This window comes from Physeter macrocephalus, chromosome 4 (assembly GCF_002837175.3).
Source record: "Physeter macrocephalus isolate SW-GA chromosome 4, ASM283717v5, whole genome shotgun sequence".
NCBI classification, from domain to species: Eukaryota; Metazoa; Chordata; class Mammalia; order Artiodactyla; family Physeteridae; genus Physeter; species Physeter macrocephalus.
Genome location: NC_041217.1, coordinates 79,332,274 through 79,351,133, shown reverse-complemented (window position 1 = coordinate 79,351,133; position 18,860 = coordinate 79,332,274). Strand labels below are relative to the sequence as shown.

The following is an 18,860-nucleotide window of genomic DNA, read 5'->3' as shown; positions in this document are numbered from 1 at the left end:
ATGATATTATTAAAATAATATTATCCAATACCCCCATTTTATGGATGAAGAAACTGGCCCAGAGAATTTAAATGTGCCATTGGCAGGGCAGGATATGGGAGAAACCAGCACTTAAGGTTCCCATCTTCTCATCCTCCCCAAGATGCAGTCACGGTGCATGGACTTATGCCCTCTCCCTTTCTACGAGCCTCTAAGAGGCCTGAAGAGGGGTGGGGCTTATCCATCTTCAACAGTTGAAGAGCCATGTTCTAATGAAGAATAATGTTCAAAATCCCTTTCCGCCTTTCCTAGCTTGGTTTAATAGTATTTATTTTTAGAAAAATTCCTGGGATTCTTTTCCATTCTTCATTAGCCTTCAAAATATTATGAGTGGTTTCTTCCATACACTTTTTCATGCCTCACATTGTAGTTTATGGTTTTCTGCTAATCTTTGTGCATTGAGGATTTCCAAATACCCACAAAAATTATTTACAATTCATCTTACTTTGAACCATTTTTTGCCTTCCTAACTTATCAATCATTTGCCTGAACTGTGCAAGAGGTATAAGAATTTAGTTCACTATTTTCTGTTGCCTGGTCATTATTCACTGACTTATTTAGAAAATTTTTTTTTCCCCAGTGTCTTCTCACGTCATGACAATCATAAGTGAAAAATACTCATTTTTTTAGACTGTTATGCTAGCATTAAATCATTCTGGTTTTTTTCTGCCAAGTTTTTTTCTCCAAGTTTTGACTGAAGCTGGGTCTACATGATACCAAAACATCCAAATGAAAAAGAAAAATTCAGTTGAACCATCAGATGTTTATCCACCAAATCCAGATATTTGGCAAGTGTGGATGATACTTCTGGATAATGAGTGATTCCCTCTAGAGTCAACATTTTCATCTTAACGCTTCAATAAATAAAGATACAGCTTGACTATACGTACTCTGTAGAGGATGGTAGTTTCTGGTAGACTCAACCCGTGTGTGAAAACAACCTCTGACTCACTAGTCTGTCTAGGTTGGGATGAAGTCGTTTGTCCCATGTGGATGTGATGGGCTTGTTACCATGAAGAATTGTGGGTTAGGAAGTGGGCATCTGTCCCAGCATAAACAAATCCAGATGCAAAAAAAAATTCAAGGGAGAAAGAATCAGGAACTTGAATCTTCCTTGGATGTAGAATTGTGGTAAATACTTCTAGATATCCATACTACCCAATTCTTTTAGTTTGCATAATTTGCCTAACTTGTCCCTTAATATAATTAAATGAAAAACACATATTTTGCATTTAGACATTGTCATTCTGAAAGATTTTACATTCTCTCAATATTCCAGTGAAAAGAGTTTTACTATCTTAATTGATCAAATGACTAGAGTGACGCTTAGACAGTTTCACATAAAAGGTAGAAAACATTTGAAGACTAGACCTGAGTCTAGGATTATAGATTTGAGGGACTTTAAAGGTCTTTTAAGGAAAATCCCCATCTAATGCTTCAAGCTGCTCCCCATTTGGCACATGTGTTGAGGGGTATCAAGGCAGTTCTAGAGACAGGGAATGACATTATTATTATTTTTAATTTTCCCAAGAATCTACCTCTGTGGCTTCCATTTCCCGAAGGCTGACTTCCTCCTTGAAGCCCCAGGACAAGTCACACTGTCTTTTTTACATCATTGATATCTGAAATAATTTGTCTCATCTTTTACCCCTGACCACCTAGTTGTCCTGAAATTTCAACCAAGACTTCTCTTCTCCAGCCACCTCTGCCCCTCCTATCATAAGGTCTGATGTTCTTCCCCGAATGTGTTCCAGTTTGTTTGTGTTTCTCTTCAAGCACTAAACACAGGGAGACTGTGCTTCTCCGAGGCTCCCCTCCCCCGAGTTGCTGACTGCCTGGAGTCTGGCAGCATACCACCAAGGTGGGAGGGGGCCTCACTGGCCAGATGAAGATGGCTTCCACCCTGGTGTCTGTCTCACTCCCGAGTTCAACTTCACATCGGAGGCCTGACTTTTTGACGACAAATAGAAACTTGAGTACTGCCACGCTCCACCACAGTTAACTGCCCCTCACAGCAGTAGCCACTACCAGTCAGCCCCTCCTGGCAGGGCTCCAGCACAAGGTGAGGGCTCTGAAACTTTTACACAGCACTATATAGGTCAGGGGCTCTGACAGGTACCCAGACCACCTAATGACGGAAAGTTTGATCTGGCAGGCAGTTAATCTGCAGCAATGATCCTGGCTCTGAGGGCAGAGTGGAGAAGCAAATGCCCATGCTCCCTCTTTGCGGTGGTGGTGGTGGGGGTGTTGCCCCCTTTTCTCACCTGAGCTTTGCTGAGGCTCCCACACATCTGTAGTTTCTTTACAGCTCCCAGCAGCCATTCTTGAGGCCCCAGTGGTAACTCTCCGGGTAAAAACACTGAACTTTCCTCCCACCTTTAAGCCTTTCTCCAGGTACAGTGTAACACTGTCTGGTCCAGAGTTGAAACTTCTCTGAATTGTGGTTTGTACCACTAGCACCCTGGGTTTATAAAAAAGGGTAAAATTTCTGCCTTGTACTGTGGCTATAAAAACCCTTAACCTAATTTTCCAGCTGAGCCAATTTTGAATTAAACGGCTTCATGTCAGGAACATCAACATTTGGACGAGACTCTAATAGATCCTGTGATAAATCAGCAGCTGCTGTGGGTGAATCTAATTCCAGATTCTCTGCCTGGAAAACACTGAGACAATAAATTACCACACAGATTCTGTAAAAGCCAGAAGGGGTTCACATGGGAGACTGAGGCGAGCAGGACAGTCTTGGGTGGCAAAGTGGACAACCTCTGTGACGTTGCTGTTAGCTTGAATGAGTTGATGAGGTTGCAAACTGGAGGTGACTGGGCAGCCTCTGTTCTTAGTCTCTTTCCCCTCACAGCAGAACCCGGCACATCACAGCACTGCCCCAAAACAGATCCAATAGATAATATCCGTAAAGACTTGATAGGGGAGGTGGTGGGAAAGAGACTGTCTGACAAAGCTTCATAAAATCCTGTTTAAACATCTCAGCCAATTCCCAAGAGTCCCCTCTGGGCCTTTGTCACTTTGTCTTTCCTCTCTCTCCATTCCTCCTCAGGGCCAGCATCTACCTCTTCCCTTCTCCCTGGCTCCTACTCCCAGCTAAGGCTCCAGCCCTACCCTGGACTATCCCAGGTTTCCTCTCCATCCTTTTCTTATACAGAGTATTGCCATACCTTCTCAGTTTCTAATAGGCAACTCCATACCCATGGTATGCTGCAAGCTAAGGACTCCTTAGGGTCCACTCATCTTCCATGGGAGGGATGGGAGTGGGCGTGGTATTGTTGCTTGCAAAACACTTTCCTAGACACAGTTTTTCCCTGACATGTGGGTAAATTATTTAGGACTGTATCTAGCACATAGTACCTGTACCAAAATGGTAGATTCTAGCATTGCTAGTAAGTAATATCATTTTAGAAGGAAAAAAATCCTCTGATTCTCATTCATCTATTCTCTTCGGACTTGAAATTCTGTTGATTTTCAATTTTAAGGACTTCGATTCTTTGTAGTTCCCAAACTCTGGTGTTCAAAAGAATACCCTAGTGAAGACCTCACAAAGGTTCCTGCAAGATTTCAATTCTGTAGATCTGGTCAGGGACTCAAGAATCTGTATTTTAACAAGCTCTGCAGGTGATTCAAATGTAGGTGGTTTGTGGCCCACCTTTGAGAAATACTGTCTCAGGACTTCCAATTTCTTTCTACTATCAATACATTCCTTCGTCCATCTCTACTACCAGATCAATTTTCTTGAAGCCCAATTCTGATCATTTCTGTGCCCCAATCCTGTGCACTCTTCCTTCTCACTGTACCTTATCATGGCCACCCTAACCTCTCCCAAGTCTCACCAGAATTATCCCAAATCACTCCCAACCACCCTGATCCTGCCTTTACCTCACTACAGTGAATCCTCAAAACAGTAGCCTCAGATGCCACAGAGGCATCCTTCAGTAATAACATTCAAGTATTTCTCCTTCGCTCAAAATCCTCCAGTGGTTTCCAATCTCACTCAGAGTAAAAGTCCTTACAGTTACCTCCAAGGCCCATGTCATCTGGCCCTGCATCTCTCTGGCCTCATTTCTCACCACTCTGCCTCCCTCACTCTCTTCCAGTCACAGAGGCCAGGCCAGGCACACTGTGCTTCCTGTTCCCTCTTTCTCCTTGAATAGAGGAAGTGGGCTTTGCTAACAAGAATGAGATTCTTAGATGTGAAGCATCATGTGAGTGTCTGAGAAAGCCATGGGGAGGTATCAAGTCAAAGCCTTACCCCAGACACAGCTGTATGGCCACGGGGGCTTTGGCTGAGTTTCTCAACTGCCCCTGCTAGACCGTGAGTTTTCTAACACTGATACTCAGGTCCAGTGCTTTTGTCCACCATTACCCTCCTCTTCTCAGTTTATGTACAACACAAGAGCTCATAAATGTTTGTTGGAGAAGTAATGATGTTATTACTGCATAAAGAGACTGCCCTGTTCTGTCACAGTGTAACTAACTTTTAATAAAAGCATTTCCTAATTTTATTCTGGATTCAATCATTTGGAGACTACTGAATGTGGTTCAAAGTATAACAGCCACTGTCAATTTATTTGCACTACACCAAGATGGTACCCTTTTCCTCTATGTGATGAGAATGTACCTCTGTCTGGAGCAAAGGCCACCCACAGTGCATTGTTGAAGCTGTAGTTCTGGGTACCCAGATAAATTTAAGGTACTCAGCACTAACCAGAATGATGGCTACATTGACTAGAGGTGTTTAAGAAACAGCTGTTATAAGACTTCCCTCCTTACCTGTCAAGTTTGAATTGCATTGACTTCCTGGTTCCAATGATGAGAGCTAAGATTTTGACTGAGACTCCTTCATTTTTCGGTATCAGATGCACAAAGACCACAGCTTTGCTAGATTTCAGTATATTGTTCTGGCTCCTTGAAACGTTTACTCCTGGCCGACATCATTGAGTATTAGCCCTAGAAAGCTTTGTTGGGCTAAAGTTGTAAGGTGCAGGAGAAAACCACTGGTCTGTACAGCAGTTCCTTATCACATGGCTATGCTGCCGATCACCAGATTTATATCAAGCCCAGACTCTGCTGTTGTGTTTCAGCATTCTTAAGGACATTGTTGTCTGTATTATGCAGGATGCTTCTCTACAGAAGGCACAGAGTGAAATTTCTTAGGGCACAGGGAGAGAGATGCTCCTCTTGAGCACTGATTTGTTCTTAATAGACCCTGTGACTCCTGTAATTGATTATCTTTCCCTCTTTTATTTTTTCTGATTTCTAGGAAGCTCAGAGTCAGATCTGCAGCAAATATACAGGATCTTATGGCCTTCATGTTTTACATTTATCATTTTCTATGTTAATCATTAACCATCTACTTGTTCTACATCGCTTTTTCTTTTTAATTAATTTTCTCACTTTAAAAACTACCTTTTTATAATCTTCCTAAAATCCTTCTAGAATAGGGCAGAGTTTTAAAAAGTAATACTCCTTTACTGTAACAGGTGTTCCCACTGTGCTTATCACAACACCAGACACTATCTGCAGAGAATCCAGAAAATCCAAGGGCCTAGAGATGTAGGGTTTCTCTTACTGAGGGAACAAAGAAACAAGACCAAAGCACTTCTGCAGACTATAGCTAATAAGTGGTACAAATGCCCAGAAGCCCACCCAGAAGCCTGAGAAATGTGGGTAGACTTCCCAGGGTTACAACTACTTAAGGCAAAGTTAGTAGTAAGACAAGCACCTCCTCTGTTCAAGGAGAAAGAGGGAACAGGAAGCAGTGTGCCTGGCCTGGCCTCTGTGACTGGAAGAGAGTGAGGGAGGCAGAGTGGTGAGAAATGAGGCCAGAGAGATGCAAGGCCAGATGACAGGGGCCTTGGAGGTAACTGTAAGGACTTTTACTCTGAGTGAGATTGGAAACCACTGGAGGATTTTGAGCTAAGGAGAAATACCAGCTGAGCATCTAGCTATACCCCCACCTAGGTGTTTTCATTCTACGGATGTAGCTAGATGCTCAGCTGGTCCCAACTGGCACAGGTGTCCCCAGCTGGGGACTTGAGTACCACATAAGCCAGGAGCTGAGAAGAAAGAGGCACAATAGCTTGACTACCTCTGCTGAGAAATGCCATCAGCTTTAAACACCTCTTTGGCATAGGGAAGTCTCCAGACACCTTGGGCTCATCACTAACTGGCTTCCCATCATGAGTCTGGCATTGTGATAGGAAGTCAAAGAAATATAAACATGGGTGATACACAGACTTCAAGGTAAGCAAAATAAGCCTGATATGTAAATAGCCCTAATATAAGGCAAAAGTGTTAAGTGCCAAAAAAGCATAAGTAAACTGCTACAGGAGTTGAGAAGAGGGAAGGGTACCTTTTAGCTAAGAGATCAGAGAAACTTTCAAAGAGTTTTAACTGCATCCTGAAGTGGGCAAAATTTGGACCGTATAGGCAGAACCATAAGAGCAAAGCTATGGAAGTGTTTAAGTGCAGGGTATGTTTGGAGAACAGTAATTAGGTCAGTCTGGCTGGGTGGAAGTTGGGTGAAGATAAAAGATGATAGGGGATGAGGCTGAAAGTGGGATTGGAAATGGGGTTGTGCTTTATGGGAATTAACCCCATAATGATGGTTAGACAGTAGAGATGGAAATTCTAACAAGGGAACTTTCATAATAGTCTAAGCAAGAGATAACACTAGGAAAACATGCTAGTGATATTTCAGAGAAATGTGAACAAAGTGTGAACAAAGGTATTGTCAAAAAGACAGATGTTGTCAGTCTCTGCCTTATGCTACCTCCTCTGCATCTCTTCCACCCCCATGTACACTTTCACACAAACTTGCAAATAATTCCCATTGCTTGTAATCACCAATGAAGCTAGTTGCTCGCAAGCTGCCAAACTTTCTTCCTTGGAAGGGATGGATTTTCCCAAAGTAAACTGGAAAGTCAAGGCATTTATGCAGGGAATATGTTGGGGGAAAATCTAAAGAATTCATATAAATTTTTATTACTTTTAAATTTAATAAATCACTTAATTACTTCAACTCTTTCTTCACAGATAGAGGTTGAGAACTGTGAAGCAGGCCCGCCATTATATCTGATCCAAATGCAATAGCAGCGCTGAGATGAATGTGGCCTTGAGCTCCTATAAAAGGTTTACTACCACTGCACTTGGGAAGGGACTGATCCTTTTCTTTCCAAGAGTTAATAGCCAGGTTGATTCTGGATTCTTCTCTCGACTGCATCACTGTTCTGCAGGACCAGGGAATCTTAGGTGTAACTGAAGATTTAGATCCTCAGAAAGGCAGTTGCAACCTCTGAGTGGTGTCCTAAAGCAACCCTGATTTTTTCACGACTAAGAGTGATCCATATTCCTAAACTTTAGCTGGCCCTTCCCACAGCCTCATTTCTTGCCATGCCTCCACCCTGCCCCCCAGTCCTTCAGAACAACTTGAAGTTCCCCAAGCATCTGCTGTTTCCCATGTCTATTCATTTACATACATTTTCTCTGATGCGAAGAAGGCCCTTTCCTGTCCTACCCAGCATGCTGGGTCCTCCTTGCCCTTCAAGTTCAGCTCACGTTTTACTTCCTTGACAAGTTTTCTCTCACCTCTTATCTCAATTAGATGCCTGTCCATGTAATCCTATGTCACCCAGGTTTACCTCTATCATAGCACTTTGTTCATTCATTTATTAAATTAATATTACTGAATGACTACCAGATACCAGGTACTATGCTGGGTCTTACAAACATCATAGATATATATATATATGGAGGAGACCTATTAAAAAATGGTGATGAGACCCAGTGAACTATACTCTAACTGTTGGCTTTCTTTCCTGATTTTCCTGCTCTGCTGTGAGTTTCTTGAGGGCAAGAAAATGGCTCTGTGTCTCTTACTTATCAAGTGCTTAATAAATACTGAAAGATCAAATGGAAGTTGGCTACTAGTAAGGAAGACTCAGCAACTGTAGACGTCAGTTCTTAGAATTACAGTGAGGTGAGCAGTTGTTTGACTCCGAGTTATCATCAGATTGGAGTCACTGGGGCTTGGAAGGGGCCTTAAAGGGAATATGACTATGCATCCTGGTTTGCCTGGGACAGTCCCAGGTGACACCTGTTCTTTAGCATCTGTCTGGGTTAGCATTTATTCTAGATTTTTCTTTCTTTCAATGACGTTATTATTTAATTAAAGTAAGTTGGGATGGATTTGGTAGACCTGGACTCTATTCTCAGATTCTACCCCAGGGAAAGGGGCTGAAGATGGAGTTAAATCACCCATGGCCAATGATTTGATCAATCATGCCTATGCAATAGAGTAGCCATAAAGCCCCACAAAGACAGTGTTCTGAGATCCTCCAGGTTGGTGATCTGGGGACTGAGGTAGCGCTCTAGGAGAGGGCATGGAAGCCCTGTGCCCTTTCCCTACACCTTGCTCTGTGCATCTCTTCCATCTGGCTGTTCCTGAGTTATATTCTTTTATAATAAACTGATAATCTAGTAAATACCATGTTTCTCTGAGTTCTGTTAGCCACTTTAGCACATTACTCGAACCCCAGGAGGGGGTTGTTGGAACCTCCAAACTAGAGCAGAAGCACAGGTCATAACCTGGATTATGACTGGCACCTGAGGTGGGGGGGCAAGCAGCGGTCTCGTAGGACTGAGCCCTTAACCTGTGGGATCTTACACTATTTCCAGGTAGTGCTAAATGTGAGATGAATTGCAGGACACCCAGCTGGTATTGGAAAATTGTTTGGTGTGGGGAAAAACCTTTACATATTGGAGTTGTAGATGCCAATGTTAAAAATAATAAAAGTAATAAATATAATACCTTTTAGATAAATAATAAATGTAATAATACTTTCTACTAATATCCTACTTTACTATAGACAACTGAGATCTTCCTGGTTTTGAGATCCTATTCCATCACAAGTAAGAGTGTAACCTTAGGTTAATTAACTCCTTTGTCAGCATGTCTCTTCACCTGTGACAAATGCATGATAATAGGCATCTAGCTCATAGCATCTAGCTCATATGAGGCTATAATGAGTTAAGCATTTAGAAGAGTCCCTAACACCCACTAAGCAATAAAGTCTGTATTTATTGTTCTTGTTGCTATTGTTATTATAATAATTATTTTTTAGCATATATTTACTGAAATATCTGTGCCAAGTCCTGCAGATACCTGGATGATGAGTAAGAAACTAGGAATAAAAGAAAAGCCTATCAAGAAATATCCTCTGGCTGTGTGGGAGGACCAGCCACTTTTTCACTTTTCACACTCTGCATAAGCCTGGCCTGAGCAGTGTAGGTGGAAAAGCTCTGGGCCCTGAGAATACCATGGAACTAGGTACTGTTCCTGACTCAGCCACCAGCTAACCTCAATTTGCTCATCCAATAAAATGCGATTAACAGTGCCTACTTTGCAAGATGGTTCGAAAGGGATTATATCAGACCATAGTTGTAAAGAGGCCAACATAGTGCCTAGAAAATCTAGACGCAAGGACCTTTAAAACATGTTTGAATCCATGAAGTCCACCTGTCTTCCACCTGGACAAAACTAACTTGGTCATTTCTGACATGGGCAGGCTCTTTGGCAGGAATAGCTGAGCGAACAGTAAAGCCAAAGGTATAGCTCTTGATGAGCTCATGGTGGAAGCCATTCCAGGCAGATTTCTCCAGTCACAGCACCATGGGTTAAAGGAAGGAAAATATTGATGTTTTATTGAATTACTCCTATAGGTCAGATCATGTATCACTGCTGTGATCTAAACAATGAGCCGGTGCAAAAGGAATGCACAGCTGAGACTGATGAGATAAGCCTTCCCCAGCCCTGACTCCTCCAAGAGTCAGTAAATTGCTTCCTTTATTTAATTACAAATTAATTGAAAACACTCCCATGCTGATAAAACAATACTAGTCCCCGATTTGTTGATAATAGCCTAATCCTCCTGTAACAGTCCCATAGACACCATCACATGATTATGTCATCAATTTTACACTTGCGGGGTCTGGATAAACATGGCTGCCTGAGGTTCAGGAAAAGGATAAACACGCAGAGAGGTGCACTTTAGGAAGACCAATTTAGAGGTAAGTTTGGTGTCATATGATTCTGGGTCGATTCCCAGTTCTGCCAGTCACTAGCTAGGAGGCATTTTGAAGCCCTTGGAGCCCTTGAAGATGAATAAATATATAAAATGTCTAACACTAGGCTTGTCACATAGTGCAGGACTCATTAATGTTAGCTGCGTTCTTTTTTCTTCTCTCCTCCTCTATGCACTTAGGGAAATTCCTGCTTTTCTTATCAGTTCAGAAGGCTATCTTAGTCCCAGGAGGTCAGAAACTATAATGATACCCTCTCCAGCATCCACAGCCCCTTATCAATCTGGTCTTCTGTACTCACCAGGGCAATTTGCACTCCGTGATCACCCCTTCCTGCTTACTATAACACTTGCTTTTGCTTGATCACCAGATTGTCTCATCTTTCCAGAGTGAGCAATGTATCCTGTTCTGTGAAGTGGGCACCAACATTGCTGGCTAGCAAAGCACATGCGTTGGGGACACTACTCACTCCTGGGTAAGGCAACTAGAGAAATGTTACTGCAGTTAAGGACAGGCACACATAATAGAGAGTAAAGCAGCATTCCAAAGCATAGGACTCATTTTAAAAGAGCAAGTAAGAATTAGTTAATGTTAAAGCTCAAAGGATTTTGGAGGCCAGGCCATTTACTAGCACAAGATATATGGTCCCTATTACAACAAGAATCATCTCTCCATTATGACTGTCAGAATAAGATTCTGCCAGGAAGAGTAATTAATGTTCATGCACTTTTGTATAAAGCAGAAATCAAGACTCTGTGTCTTTATTTCAGTGGATGAAACTTTGAGAATAGGGCAGAAGAAAATCAGACACTGGCTTTGCCTGTATTGAGAGGATGAACTGGTGTCTCATAGTTTTCATCTTCAGGATGAAAAAAGAAAAAAGGGGGCTTCCCTGGTGGCACAGTGGTTAAGAATCCGCCTGCCAATGAAGAGGACACGGGTTCGAGCCCTGGTCTGGGAAGATCCCACATGCCGCAGAGCAACTAAGCCTGTGCGCCACAACTACTAAGCCTGCGCACTAGACCCTGTGCGCCACAATTACTGAAGCCCACGCGCCTAGAGCCCATGCTCCGCAACAAGAGAAGCCACTGCAATGAGAAGCCCACGCACCACAACGAAGAGTAGCCCCCGTTAGCCACAACTAGAGAAAGCCCACGCACAGCAATGAAGACCCAACGCAGCCAAAAATAATAAATAAATAAATTTATAAAAAAAGAAAAAAGGACATGGTCATGGCCATAAAGCAGAGAGGTACACTTCTATGAGACTGGCTCAGGAGCACTAAGGATTCATAGTTTCAGAGTTCTCAGACCACTTTCTACTTTCTTACCGAACCCCACACACCCAGTCCCTGGAAGAAGGCCAAGAGAGGAAGTTCTTTCTCAAGACAGAATCACAATCCTTATTATTTGTTCATGTCATTTTTGCAGGAGTCATTTTTGAGCCTGTCTAATTGCAAAATGAATTGGTGTGGGAAGATGGACAATATTTAAGTAAACCCTCAGTCAAAAAAAAAAAAAAAGCCTACCTTAAAGCAGGAGTTTAGGGACTTACGGAAAGTCTTCACATGGGATCAAGAAGAATGACTTGCTCCCTTCTCCTCTGCAGCATATGGCTTACACCCTCTCACTGTGCTTTTCTCCTGGCATGCCTGACACTCCTCTAGGCATGAGAACTCTGAGGGTAGGTTATGGGTCTTGTTCATGGTTGAATTTCCTTCACCCAGTGAATGTCTGATGCACAGTACAATATCAGTAACTATTTGCTTTGTGAAACAACTAGAGGGAGAAAAAAAGAAAAGCAGAGGAAAAGAGACAAAAGAAAGAAAAATTCTTTCAATCATAGAGCTATGTTTGCTTCAAAGCTAATCAGAAAGTAAAAGCTGATTTTGCATGTATTATAAGAAAAGACATAATGTTTTTGGATCTGAAAGTTGATAAGTCAGTATCACCTCATATAACTATTGAAGCTACACACAGACATCTCTGGAGTCAGAGCCACAACAACTTGCACAACAACTTGTAGTGCAAACAATGGTTTCACCAGGTGAAGATAAAGTAAACTTCTCAAATTCAAAGCATGTTTAGGTCAAGCCTATCACCCTGACTGAGGGACTAATTTGCTGTATTGAATAAGATCATCTAATTGGCAAAGCCAAGATAAAATACTGATGGCAGATGTCAGTAATCCAGTTGTCTGCTAGATCTCATCCTGCTAAAACTAGAGAAGACATCAGATAAATTTTTGATTAGGATGTCTTGCTGATAACTTCACTTTTTTTTAGTGTATAGGAGTCAATGAAGGGACTTAGTCCGAAGTTTCATTCTGATCAACCAACAATAATGGATTTATATCAATTAGAATGTGTTCAACCACAAGTACATTAATATCTGTATATTATTAAGGAAATACATTAGCTCACATAAATGGAAGAGCAAATACAGTGCAGATTTCTCAGTTGGTTTGTCCAATGGCTCAATGTAGCCATCAAGAATTCTGAGCATTCTCTTCTGCTGAACTACTGGCCATGTCAGTTTCACCTTAAGTCTAGTTTCTTTCATGGCAATGGAATGGCTGCTGGTAGCAATTGAGTCTACTTTCCTTTTCACATCTAATGGAAGAGAAAGAAAGGCCTCACTGGCTTTCTTTTAAGACAGAAGAAAAATATTTCCCCAAACTTTCAGCAAATCCTGCCTCACATCTCATTGGCTAGAATTAGGTAATATATTCATTTCTGAATCAATTACTGGCAAGGGCTTGGGATTTCTCTAAGACCCATCAGACCCATCCTTGAGACTAAAAGGGGAGACTGCTTCCCCTAAGTCTTATTAGCAGCATGAGAGAGGGAGAAAGACTTCAACCTAGACCATATATGTATATTTATATATTATATACCCTGAGAAAACCATAATTCAAAAAGAGTCATGTACCACAATGTTCATTGTAGCTCTATTTACAATAGCCAGGACATGGAAGCAACCTAAGTGTCCATTAACAGATGAAAGGATAAAGAAGATGTGGCATATATATACAATGGAATATTACTCAGCCATAAAAGGAAACGAAATTGAGTTATTTGTAGTGAGGTGGATGGACCTAGAGTCTGTCATACAGAGTGAAGTAAGTCAGAAAGAGAAAAACAAATACTGTATGCTAACACATATATATGGAATCTAAAAAAAAAAAGAAAGGTTCTGAAGAACCTAGGGGCAGGACAGGAATAAAGACGCATATGTAGAGAATGGACTTGAGGACACGGGGTGGGGGGAAGGGTAAGCCGGGATGAAGTGAGAGAGTGGCATAGACTAATATATACACTACCAAAAGTAAAATAGATAGCTAGTGGGAAGCAGCCGCAGAGCACAGGGAGATTAGCTCGGTGCTTTGTGACCACATAGAGGGGTGGGATAGGGAGGGTGGGAGGGAGACACAAGAAGGAGGAGATATGGGGATATATGTATATGTATAGCTGATTCACTTGTTCTAAAGCAGAAACTAACACACTACTGTGAAGCAATTATACTCCAATAAAGATGTTTAAAAAAATAAAAAGTTTGACATAATGTAAGAACAACCTATTTTTGGAGACTTTCGCTGTTAGATTACTCCCGAGGTAATACTGCTCATTTGTGACATTATATAGGTACCCACTATTAACTATGGTCAGTTGGAAAAGCAAAATATTGCTTGGCAAGCTCATGTTAGAAATATTTTCTATCTTTCTAATAGTAACTAAGATGAAAATTTACCTTTTCTTTATCTCCTGAACTTGAAGATTTGGCCCATGCTTAGAACACACACTTCTTGAAGCAATTCCCAGCTGAAGCTTTGTGCACTGCTTGAAGATACTTCCTGAATATTTTCAGAAGTAGACTTAAATTGTTCTTCTTGTTTTTCATTTTATTTCTAATACTTCTGTAATCACTGCTTTTCCCGATTATTTAAGATTTTTTTTCTTTTGATCTATTATTGTAGCAATGGAGCTGTATAACTAGATTTCAAGATAACTCATGGCTCTGCCTTTTCATCTATACCTGCTTTCTTGGCATGCGTATAAGTGTTAAAATCATAGCTGAGTTGAGTGATAAGGGGCTCTTTACCACAGGATTCATGAAAGAAGAAATACTGAACACTCAAGGCACATCAGTCAATGACTCTGCAGCAGGCTCCCACAAACTACTTTCTTTAAGCAATCTTTGTTTTTGCTAAGTTCTGCTATGTAAGTACTGCCATTTACAAATTATGAAGTTCAGGCTTGTGGTGGTGTTGTCGAAACAGACTTCTTGTGCTTTCATTTTATTTCAACATTTTTAATACTATAAGGTACTTATCAAATCAATTAGCTGATCACAGTGACCCACTGTCTTTCTGGGTCAGTCTGTGATTCTGTTACATTATGCTGTGCTGTAATTTCTGTCTGAACACCCTGTTGAAGGGTGTGAATAAAACGTCTTATGTTTGTGACTCCTAAATTGCTTCACCTGATTGTTCCATTGTCAATGACAATTGTATGATATTTTCTCAGTCTGTAATTACTTCTTCAATTAGATTTACTATGTTCCTAGCTGTATAAGACCCAAAAATCTCCTGGCAGAAGAATAAAGCAATAGTGTGGTTTAATTCATCTTTAATCTCCCATTCTGTGAAAAGTTAAACAAAGCTTGTGTTTGCATTTGCAAACTGTCTAAGCAGTATGAAGAGTTATTATTAAAAGTGCTACTACTTTGTCATGTAATTAGATTTTTGTTTGACTAATGTGTCAGATTTTCTTGAACATTAAGACTTTAAATAATAAACACATATCATAGTATTCATAAACATAACAAAATATTATAGTATGTGTTGATTTACTTCATCATTTCTACATTAAATTCTAGTAATTCCCAGGATTGAAAAGCCACTTTCACTATGATGAGGAACAGTTTTTCTATCTTAAACAACCTGAAGTTTCAATATTGGGTCAGATTCAAGAGAAGACTATGGGACTTGGGGTTGTAAATATCTAGGACGAGTATACTGGTGCCACAAGTGACCATGAACAAACTACAGGACATCATTTTGCCATCTTGGGAGATTAGTCATGATTGGATGAAAATACCAAGTTACAGTTATTTGTTTTGTTTTGTTTTGTTTTTGTTTTTGTAGTACGCGGGCCTCTCACTGTTGTGGCCTCTCCCGTTGCGGAGCACAGGCTTCGGACGCACAGGCTCAGCGGCCATGGCTCACGGGCCCAGCCGCTCCGCGGCATGTGGGATCTTCCTGGACCGGGGCACGAACCCGTATCCCCTGCATCGGCAGGCGGACTCTCAACCACTGCGCCACCAGGGAAGCCCACCGACAGTTATTTTTTAAGCAGAAAAATGAGGCGAGGACATAGGACCTCGGTACTATAATGTGTAAGATGACACTACCACAAGCATTGATGTTTAATAATCAAAGAGTGATTTTTCCATTAGCTTTTCAGTACCTGCTTGAAAAAAAAAATGATACTACCACAGGCACTGATGGTCTACTGGGCCTCCTTTATGTCCCCTAACTCAACAAGACTTCAAGTCTATATCCTTAGATGGGCTCAGTTTCATATCTTGTGTCCCTAGGTTCAAATTAGCCTTCTCTCTAGTTCTGTAACCATGTTTAAGTTTATTACCTGATTTAGGTAGACAGAATTCCAAAAACCTCACCCAGATTGTTTTCAATTAATTTATTTGATGTGTATTTGAATTCTTCATTCTTTTCATCTTCTTGACCAGTTCTGGTCATAATGATAAAGACATTTTAATGTCTTTCATTTAGCTCTGGCCAGAACTCTAATATCATTCCACTGAATTGTGAGTTTCTGTACTTTGGCTCTCCAGTCAAAACTTTAAAGACGGAAACCCTAAAAATCGGGGGCTTCCCTGGTGGCGCAGTGGTTGCGCGTCCACCTGCCGATGCAGGGGAACCGGGTTCGCGCCCCGGTCTGGGAGAATCCCACATGCCGCGGAGCGGCTGGGCCCGTGAGCCATGGCCGCTGAGCCTGCGCGTCCGGAGCCTGTGCTCCGCAACGAGAGAGGCCACAACAGAGGGAGGCCCGCATACCACAAAAAAAAAGAAACCCTAAAAATCAAGAAAGCATAATTTCTAAGCAAGTGAATGTTGCAAACAATTATATATTTTCTCCTTTGTAAATGCATAGTCTGTCCCCTAGAAAGGACACACTGATTCTTATTGTACTTTATGTAAGAATAATACTCTTTTTGGTCCATCTGGTTCCCTCGATAAAGGAAAGATGTTGATGTCAGGCAGCTCAATGTCAATTTACCAAAGGACAATTCCCTGAAAACCAATTTGCCAAATGGCTAATTCACAGAATTGCTAATTCTAGATTTGACTTTTAAAAACTATTTATAGTGTTTATAGTAATTCATAACAGCTTTTGGAAACTTCTGGGAAGATGTTTTGATCGATTTCTATTCTGTACTCGTAGCAGCGTGCTGAGGAATGTTCAATTTGTTCCTGGACAATCCCTGGGTGTAGCTGGAGGGAGCTAGGACATATTAAAGGGATCCTCTGCAATGAAAAAGTCTGAGAAAAGAGCAACAACTCAGAGTGGGCTGTCAATCCTAGAGCAGGAGGTGCCTGAGGGTGGGACTATTGAGCAGGGAAAGGAGAAGATAGAGGGACTGGTGTTGGATTACCCTTGAATATATTCTTTTCTTCATTTTTAAGCTTTATTGAGGTATAGTTGACATAATAAACTGCACATATTTAAAATGCTCAATTTTAAAAGTTTTGGTATATGTGTATATCCATGAAACGATCACTGCAGTCGAGATCATGAACATAGCCATCATTCCCACGGTTTCAAATTATATATATATATATATATATATATATATATATATATATCCATCTGAAGTCATCCTACAGATCACTGATATTCTGTTCATTTTTTCAATCTTTTTCTCTCTGAGTTACATTCTGCATAGAATATATCACCTGTGACAGACATGGGGTTAAAGAATGAGATAAACAGACAAGCCTAAGATAAGTCCTAACTTTTCAGTCTGGAAGATTGGGAAAATGGTAGTAATGTTAAGAGAAATTAGAAGTCAAGAGAGAAGCAGGTCCAGATGATGACCTGACTCCTAAACGACAAGACTCTTTTCAGGAAGATTGAATCAGGGAAGCATCTTGGAAAATGCAGTCTAGTCATAAGAGGTCAGAACTAGAGTTAGACTTGGAACACCATCAGCTCAAGAGTGTTAGGGAGGCTAATGAGGATGAACCTGGCATTGAATCCCCGGGGTGGGGGGAGCTCATACATGTAGGGGACACAAAACGTATGAAAGGTGTTTCAGTTTATGACCCATCTCAAAATGAGAATAATACACACAAAAGATGGTGTAGTGCAATGAAGAAGGCACAGACTTTGCAGTCGGGTAGATGAGAAGCCTTGTACCAACTGGCCTGTCACCTGTAGCCCAGACTCTTTCCCTATTTGGGCCTCACTTGCCTACCGTTTAACCTTCGGCAAGTTTCTTAACCTCTGATGTTCAGTTTTCTTCATTTAAAATGGGGATTATAATAGCTAAGCATAAAGTTATAGTGCATATTAATCAAGATAACAAAGTATACAAAATCATAAAGCAATCGCTTTCCCCCTTGTTTCGTCCTGTCCCTTTAATTTTAATCAGTGAGGCAAGTTTTCCCCTGCCCATCTATGAAAACTTGAACATATCCCATGTATTCGTCTGCTATTGCTGTTGTAATAAATTACCTCAGACTTGGTGGTTTAAAACAACACACATTATTATCCTATAGTTCTGGAGGTTAGATGTCCTCGTGGGTCAGCAGGCCAGTGTTCCTTCTGGAAGCCCTGCAGGAAAATCTGTTTCCTCACTTTTTCTAGCTTCCAGAGGCTGCCTACTTCCTTGAATCCTGGTCCGATGCTCTGTCTTCAAAGCCAGCAGTGTAGCATCTTCTGATCTCTCTCGCTCTGTCCCTCTGCTTCCACAATCACACTGCCTCCTGTGTCTGTGACCCTCCTACCTCTCTCTTATAAGGACCCTTGGGATGACACTGGGCCAACCTGGAAACTCCAGGATAATCTCCCCATATCAAGATTTTTAACTTAATCGAATCTCCAAAGTCCCTTCTGCCATTTAAGGAAATGGATTCACAGCTTCTAGGGATTAGGATGCGAACATCTTTGGGAGGCCATTCACCCTGTCATATCCCATTACTTCTCCAGTTGCTCTCAGGTAATATATGTGCTACATCATTTCATGTCACAAATACAATTTCAATTCAGGTATTAAAAAATGTAGTTTCATGTAATAAAGCTAAATTTTATTTAAACTTGATGCTTCTGCTCTTCTGCATCTAGTGCCTCTTTGAGCAGGAAGTGTGCAGTCAGTCCTGGAAAGAAGGTACAACTGGCTACTTTTCTCTTTCCTCATGGAGTCTTCTTCCTTTCTAATCAGTGCTTCTGATTTCCGCCGGGTTAGAGCAGAAGGGGAGAAGGCAGAGGTAAGGAAAATAGGAAGTCTGGGGTGGTCTAGAATCAGCAGTCTCTGGACCTGGTAGATATTTAAATGATTCTTCCTTTCCTGGATGCTTCTGGGAAGTCTCTGGTGACTGCACCCTCAGCTGTCACTGGGATTCTCTCACCTACACTTCTCCCATGCGCCAGTACTTGACTTCTTGCATAACCTCTAGGCATCCAGGAGTCTACCTCCAGCTTCCCT

The 18,860-nt window shown here is 41.4% G+C and overlaps 1 long non-coding RNA gene across 2 annotated transcripts in view; it reads right to left on the bottom strand.

The window, feature by feature from the left end:
• The window catches only part of LOC114486008 (uncharacterized), a 76,708-nt gene that overhangs the window by 13,705 nt on the left and 44,143 nt on the right, over positions 1-18,860 (bottom strand). For both annotated transcript variants that reach the window (XR_008617145.1, XR_008617144.1), the window contains exon 5: positions 11,686-11,909. This is a non-coding gene — a long non-coding RNA (uncharacterized lncRNA). The remainder of the gene's footprint in view (positions 1-11,685; positions 11,910-18,860) is intronic.